Below are 6,864 nucleotides of genomic sequence, written 5' to 3'. Positions count from 1 at the left end.
TTTTCGGCACTTCGGTACGGCGCACCTCTACATTACTGATCATTTTTCTAATTAAAAATATCCTTCCTCCGCTGTTGCCTTTTCCAGTCGGTTCCCTTTTTATCACTGCCATACATGACAGCTCCGGCGTTTGTTTTCAATTAGTCTGAGTTTGTAGATAACTTCGCGTTCTGATGACGATTTCATCCTGTAAGTGGGGTTAGTCTATGCCGAGCATAGACGGAATCTCCTCAAACTACCAGCACCTCATTTTTTCAATGGATAGCGGAGTAAGGCATGTTTGGGCTCCGAAGAAATGAAGAAAATCATTCACTGCTTAAGTAGGACATGGTGTTTTGGAGACCGAGAACTGTAGGGCAAGTGACGTCCAGCTGTTTCAAGCGTATAAAACTCAACCTGTGATAGGAGAACATGAAGCCTGAGAATCTGTCACTGATAAGGTGTTTGTTTATCAATGTTACGGTGCCAAGTTAGTTGGCAAAGTAGGAAATGTCTAGTGAAATTCAACAATATTCGTTTATAGTGACAGCCACTGATTTGCAAATTAGATTGGTATTAAGGAAACTCTCAGTTGATTTCTCCTCATTTATCATACGCTTTGACTGAATATACTACGCGAAAGCCTCATGTTTCAGTTGACGCGATGTTCAAGATGTCGCAGTATTTTCACTTTGCAGAACACGAGATATAAGCTAGAAGGACCATTGAAAAATTTTTAGAACCGTGTGTTCTACCAAGAAAATAGTGTTTAAAACTACAATGCCAGTTCCTTCAACCCGTACCAGAATCGCGATCTGCGTAAAGATCACGATTAGGGTACGTCAAAAGTAATCATTGTCTGGACTGGTCTTTGCGTGAACGAAACAGAACTGCGGCCCTTTTTTGTTTTATCTTGAGTACTGCCGTGTCATCGATGGTTCAGTTGCTCATTTCATCACAATTCCAGAACCATCTTATGGTTACGCTCTTCTGGAGAGCTTACGAATGACTCTAACCCCTTTGGAAAAATCAATTTATTCCAGAGGTACTTTATGGAAGAGGCGGATAAGTTCTCCACGTATGCATTCAGCGAAGACAGTTTCCATAAGCCCACACACTTGAGTCAATGCAGCCGAAATCGTAGGAACTCGGTCGGGGACGTGAAAGAACAGTGACTGCTCACCAACAGAGGGGTATAAATAGCCTTTCCCCTGATTCCAGTGTCTCTCCCCTAGGTTCCGATGTGATTTTGCCTGCTGCTCTTTGAGATTCTCTCTACGAGTTGGCATGGCCCTATGTGATCCATGTTTTTCGTTCGCCCAAGTGAACTTCACTATATTTTCCAGAGAGACGGAAGCTTGATTTCAGTTGCAAGCTATCAGATAACTTTCCCATCACTAGCTAACGAGTGACAGCTGGTTTTTTATTTTGTAAGACGTTCAGCGTCAACGTGAAGTATCCGTTAACAAGGACAGCTGATGACTCTTAGGATTTACGCATGGATGGTCATGTGTCCATGATCCTTTAGACAGACAGCGCGCGTGTCGAGTCGTTGGATCACAGAAACCGTACTTTCGCGAACCCACTTCCTCATGTGGTCTCGTGGTTTGCCCGTGTACGATTTAAATAAAAAATGAGCGATTCAGTTGAGTCTCTCGTGAACACCAAATAGATGTGCAAACGAGTGTGTTTGTCGCATAGCTGATACATTTGTAATCCAACTGTCCGTCATCCTTGCAGTTCACATTTGCTTTTATCTAGTCCGCTGTCAAAATCCCCAAATCTTTTGAAGTTGTACCTGCATGCATGCAAGACAATCGACCACAGTGACAAATGTGTATTTCCATATGGGCCTTCTTACTATCAATACCGCCTGGGCGTCAGCTAAACCAGCATAAGCTGCATTTTGCTATTCGACAAATACGCCCATTTGTAGACCAATTTAGTCTTCACGAGATTCAGCTGAAATCCAGGTGAATCTCGTGTTTATGACGTTCTCCAATTGAATGTGCTGCACAAAGGCTGCCTCATGTTTCCTTTCGTATGATATTCGAAATATCGCAGTATATTTACGTGAAGGAAACTACTCACAAAGCTATCGAACAGTTTTCAGCGGTTTTGTGAGTGGTTTCCTTCATGCATTCGTATAATTATTTACAACAGGAATGGCAGAAGAGACACTGGGATCCACCACGTCATCCAAACCAATCGATTTGGTGTCGATAGATATTGGATACATGTAAGGTAACTCGATTGCTTGGCAACACATGCCCTACATAGCACACAGTGGGCGCTATGGAGTTACGAGAACATATAAAAAGGAGTGTGCGTATGAAACAGTTACCAGTGAAGTAGACTGAACTTACTAGGACTCGCTTTTGGAGATCTTTACAGGAGAAAATCTCCATAAGGTGTTCCGTCTAAATCAACTGATATGTACGGGAGGCGTTTATGTCGAGGGATTTATACAACTAGTTCGCTACATTCGTTTACTTACTTAAGAAGAACCAATATCCTCATTTGCAAACAAATTTGGTTTTGCGAGAGACTCACCTGAAACCCAGCTGAATCTCTCGTTGGTGATATTGCAAATGAGTGTATTTCGCTAATTTCGTGCAATTTGGTTTCAAGTAGAACATAAGGCTGACGGAAACTCGGGGAATTCGCATTCAAGTAGAACATAAGGCTGCCGGAAACTTGGGGAATTCGCATACCAAAGTAGCCCCAAGAAGAGTGAAACCGGTCGTCGGCTGTCGAAGACTTTTCAGCAACCTTATGAGTAGTGCCTTACGAAGAACCAATGCCGTTTAAGAGGATTACACTTTTTCGCTTAAAATATTTGTGTCCAAAGACGGTAAATTTCCAATCGAGGAATATAAGTTACTGATGGGGAGTTCACCAGGAGCATAACTCTGTCTAATGTCTCTCGTGAGACCAAATGGCGCCAGTCAGTTCCCAACTCATAAGGATCTTATCAAACACAGTTTTGACCCTGTGAGGTGATGGTTAATCTTACTCGGGTGTCATACTCATTCCTTTGCACTGGTTCCCTTATTTGCAATTTAGGGCACGCTCTCCTAACTTGTGCACGGCACGTTTTATCGCACCATGTGACTGGTTTGCTTTAGCTGCCTTGCTAGCGTGAGGAGAATAGTTTGTCCCTTTGTTAGACATCTCTAAAGTATAGCGGTGTAAAATGCTGGGTGAATTGCCCTGCAAAACCCCTATTTCTTACAAAGGGGCAAAAAATAAGGCGGGTTTTCATTTGTCCAACCCCGAACAGGGTCGACGGGTCGGTTCAGTGGTCAGAGTGCGGATTTACTGACTGGATGTTTCGTTTTTCGAACCCGACTCCTGCCTCTCGACTTCCCGTGTCTAGGCTTGGGCAACTTTGCAGTATCCTTAGGCACCGAAAAGGTGCTACAGCTAAACGAACAGGGCCCGCATTTCGAGAAGCGTTTGGTTATGGAACCAGTTAACTTTGTCGGATGCCATTGGTTCTTCTCTTAGTTGCCTCCGCGTCTGACTGATTTACTTTGATGTTACGTTACAGGATCCATCAGAGCATGATTTTTGTGTTCAGCTCCATGACCCAACTGCGTTTCGAAATACGGATCTATGCATAGAAGAGTAGATTAGGTGACACAATAGATCAAACTTGATAGTCCTCAGATCGTCTTAATCGTGGTTCCCGGTCTATATCTTGTGCACTTGTATTGGAAATTTTGGCGTTTTGTAGGATTTTTAAGTGCTACTTGTTCCAGACTATGGTGGTGTCGTGATACTGGGAACTTCTGTGGAGACGTAACTTCTGCACTCGAAAGTACAATTACACCCGTAGCACAGTTTAATATTGGTTACCCTTTTTGGGGTTTGTAAAAATTCATCTCCAAATTCTCAATGCAGGTCTTCTACTTCGTTCAAATACAAGTCCGTCCTCCGTAAAAACCCTTTGTCCCTAATATGCGGTTGGTCATCTACGCGTATTGTGTAGTGTATGGCCACAACTCCTCTCCTAACCACACTGATTGTATTACACCAGGTAAACGTCATACAAACTATACCCCAAATATTTCGTACGGTATACGGTTGATGATACTTTAATCAATTTTTTCACACTTGACCGCAATAAATTCTCTGGAGTCCAAAAATTTCTGAGTATCCTCTCGCTTGTCTTGATCTCGGGATGGCTAAGTGGTTAAAACGTGAGCTCACTGACCGATTTGAACCTAACTTCTGTTCCTGTCCAGACTTGGGCAGCCTGGTAGTATCTCAGCCCTCCTGTTTCCGTCGGGTGGCACCCAAGCTAGACGCCGAACGATCGCTAAAGCTGAACGGTCTCATTTTTCATCTTATCCTTATCGTCCGGCCGAGGATCACCGTCCAAGTCTGATATCACCGACAGATTTCATGTTCATGAGTCAGCTTTGTTGGCTGTCTGATCACACTGCTCTTTTCTCGCAAGAGAAACTTTTCCAAAAAAGCTTTTGTACTGAAAAGCCTATAACAGTGGTCCCCATCAGCTATAATCCAGTGTACGAATACCCCGAGGAAAAAGCGAATCCGTATTGGTTTACTTCTGAAGGAATACTAGGATATATCTGAAATATCGTGTACCTCGAGCTGCACGATGTACGTCTCTACGGTGTAATGCATTGGTCCGCATCTGTAGCATATTATTTTCTACCAGATTCGAAATCATGAATTGCAGAGCACTTCGAGGAAAATGTGAAATGAAGTGACAAATAACTATGCGGTGAATCTTTTTGCTGTGAACAACGCCATGTTTTATTACCTTGAGCACTAATTAAGATGTGGTTTAAGCTCACTTTCACTCTCAACATTTTGTAGTACTAATTTACCTGTAGGCCTTCAATTTATCTGGCTATACTTGTTCAGCGCAGGAGCGAATATTCACTACCGGAGATTGAGAAGGGGGAAATTCTGGCCTGTATAGCTTAGAAAACTCCCACCGTTCTGGGAATGTCATGCTGTAGTGCTGGTGTCCAATAGACCATTTTACGGAATGAGTGACGGGCAGGGTGGGTCGATTCTTTATACCTAGTTCATTTTAACAGGTATTCTCTATCTATGATTGAATACATAGTATAGTGCTCGAAAGCTTGGGATTGTTGAGAGATCAAGATGCCAAGCTACTGATCGGAAGGTCCGTGTTTCGAGCCCAACCCTGACTCTTCGACTGCTTTTGCATGGGCTTGGGTAACCTGTCAGTATCTCAGCCCTTGTGTTTTATTCAAGTTACGTGATAGATCTGCACTAAAAGGGTGCCATAGCTGAACGATTATTATCCGCTACTTTTTTCATTTGCTATTGTGCTAGAGACAACAGCTACCATGCCTGCCTGCCATTGGAATATCGGCAGAGCTTTATTAATTACCTTGCCTTAGTTGGTCAAGGATGCCTACTGCAACGTGCTTCGCCCTCCAAACCTTGCTCGATGACTCACTTTAATATGACTAATGTGGAGCTTGATTTTCAACACAACTCCTCATTTATAAATGACTCAGCATGACTGGTAGGCACCGACCTAATGGTACCTTGCGCACGTGGAATATGGTTTCTTCCTATTGTTTCGTGCTTAGTTTCTACTAAATATTCTGGTCGTGTTCAGACAAGTGTTGCAATGAATATCTGGCTCGTCAGTCTTGATGCAATTATACGGGTAGTCTATCGTTTCTCGAAGCGGTACACCAAGGTGAACGAGGTGACATCAAGTGAAAATTGCGCAATTTACTATTAACAGCGTATCTCTCTTACCCTGTATTCCCAACGAATTCTACTAGTTACTGCATTCCTATAAGCCATTTCGCAGATTGATTGAGAACCACAATAGAACACTTGCTTGCTACTTCTTTATTTTAATGCGATCTCCGATTCTGCTTGTGATCTGTGCCTAGTTGCCATGCTACCAGACGGAAGCACTAGGGCTGAGCTATTGCAAGGTTACCCAAGCCTAGAGATGAACTACTAAATTACCGAGGTTGGATTCGAACCGTGGACCTTCTGGTCAATAAATTGCACCTTAAACACTGAACTATCACTTCCGTATGACAACAACTGGTCTCAGCTTTTTTTACCATCCAAACGATCCACGTGTGAAAGCCTTCTACATTCTATGGCCTTGGTGTTTGCACGAGTGCATAGTAGTCATTGCTATCCTCACTGCATCTGAGGCTTGGTCTTACCGTGTATCTATGGTTTTGCTTAACTACCTTCAAACACTTTATATGTGTTGACTGTATCATGGCACAGAGGTAGTCACCTGGAATCGTGCCACCGAACTGTGCATCAAATACCTTTGTATTTCTGCATCCGGAGAGCTTACATACTTCGTGAGGGCCTACCGGTGTGCATACTTTGTCTCATTGTTTTATCAGTGGGTTTCATTTATTGGTCCCCAATAGCGTCATGTGGTTCAACTTTCCGGAGCATACAACGAAGGAATTCTAGTTCGTGGTCCTTATTAGGTCATATCAGGTTTTAGTGGATGTTTCACGAGTTTATCAACAATACAGCGCGAATACCGAGTAGTTGACTTAGTCAATTTCCCCGCTGCACAACAGCCAACATAGGCCTAGTTGTTGTTTAGATCGTACAGCGCTTTGGCCTTGTGAAATTTTACGATGAGGCCAGTTGATAGATATTGATCAGCAAAGTGCTCTCCCAAGCGTCATTTTGAAGAGCAGCACCACAAAATGTTTAGACCCGGTTGTTTGATAGTTTGCAAGGACATCGTTGAAGTTGTACTGTAATTTGAATGGCGTAAATGTGAAAGCATAATGTTTTAATTATAGGTTCACAGATCGGGGTAAAAGCCCGGGCTAGCAACTCAGTACATGTAGCGCCCGTTCCGCGTGGACCAGG

This window comes from Opisthorchis viverrini, assembly GCF_000715545.1.
Source record: "Opisthorchis viverrini unplaced genomic scaffold opera_v5_188, whole genome shotgun sequence".
Classification (NCBI taxonomy): domain Eukaryota; kingdom Metazoa; phylum Platyhelminthes; class Trematoda; order Opisthorchiida; family Opisthorchiidae; genus Opisthorchis; species Opisthorchis viverrini.
This window is presented reverse-complemented; position numbering follows the sequence as displayed.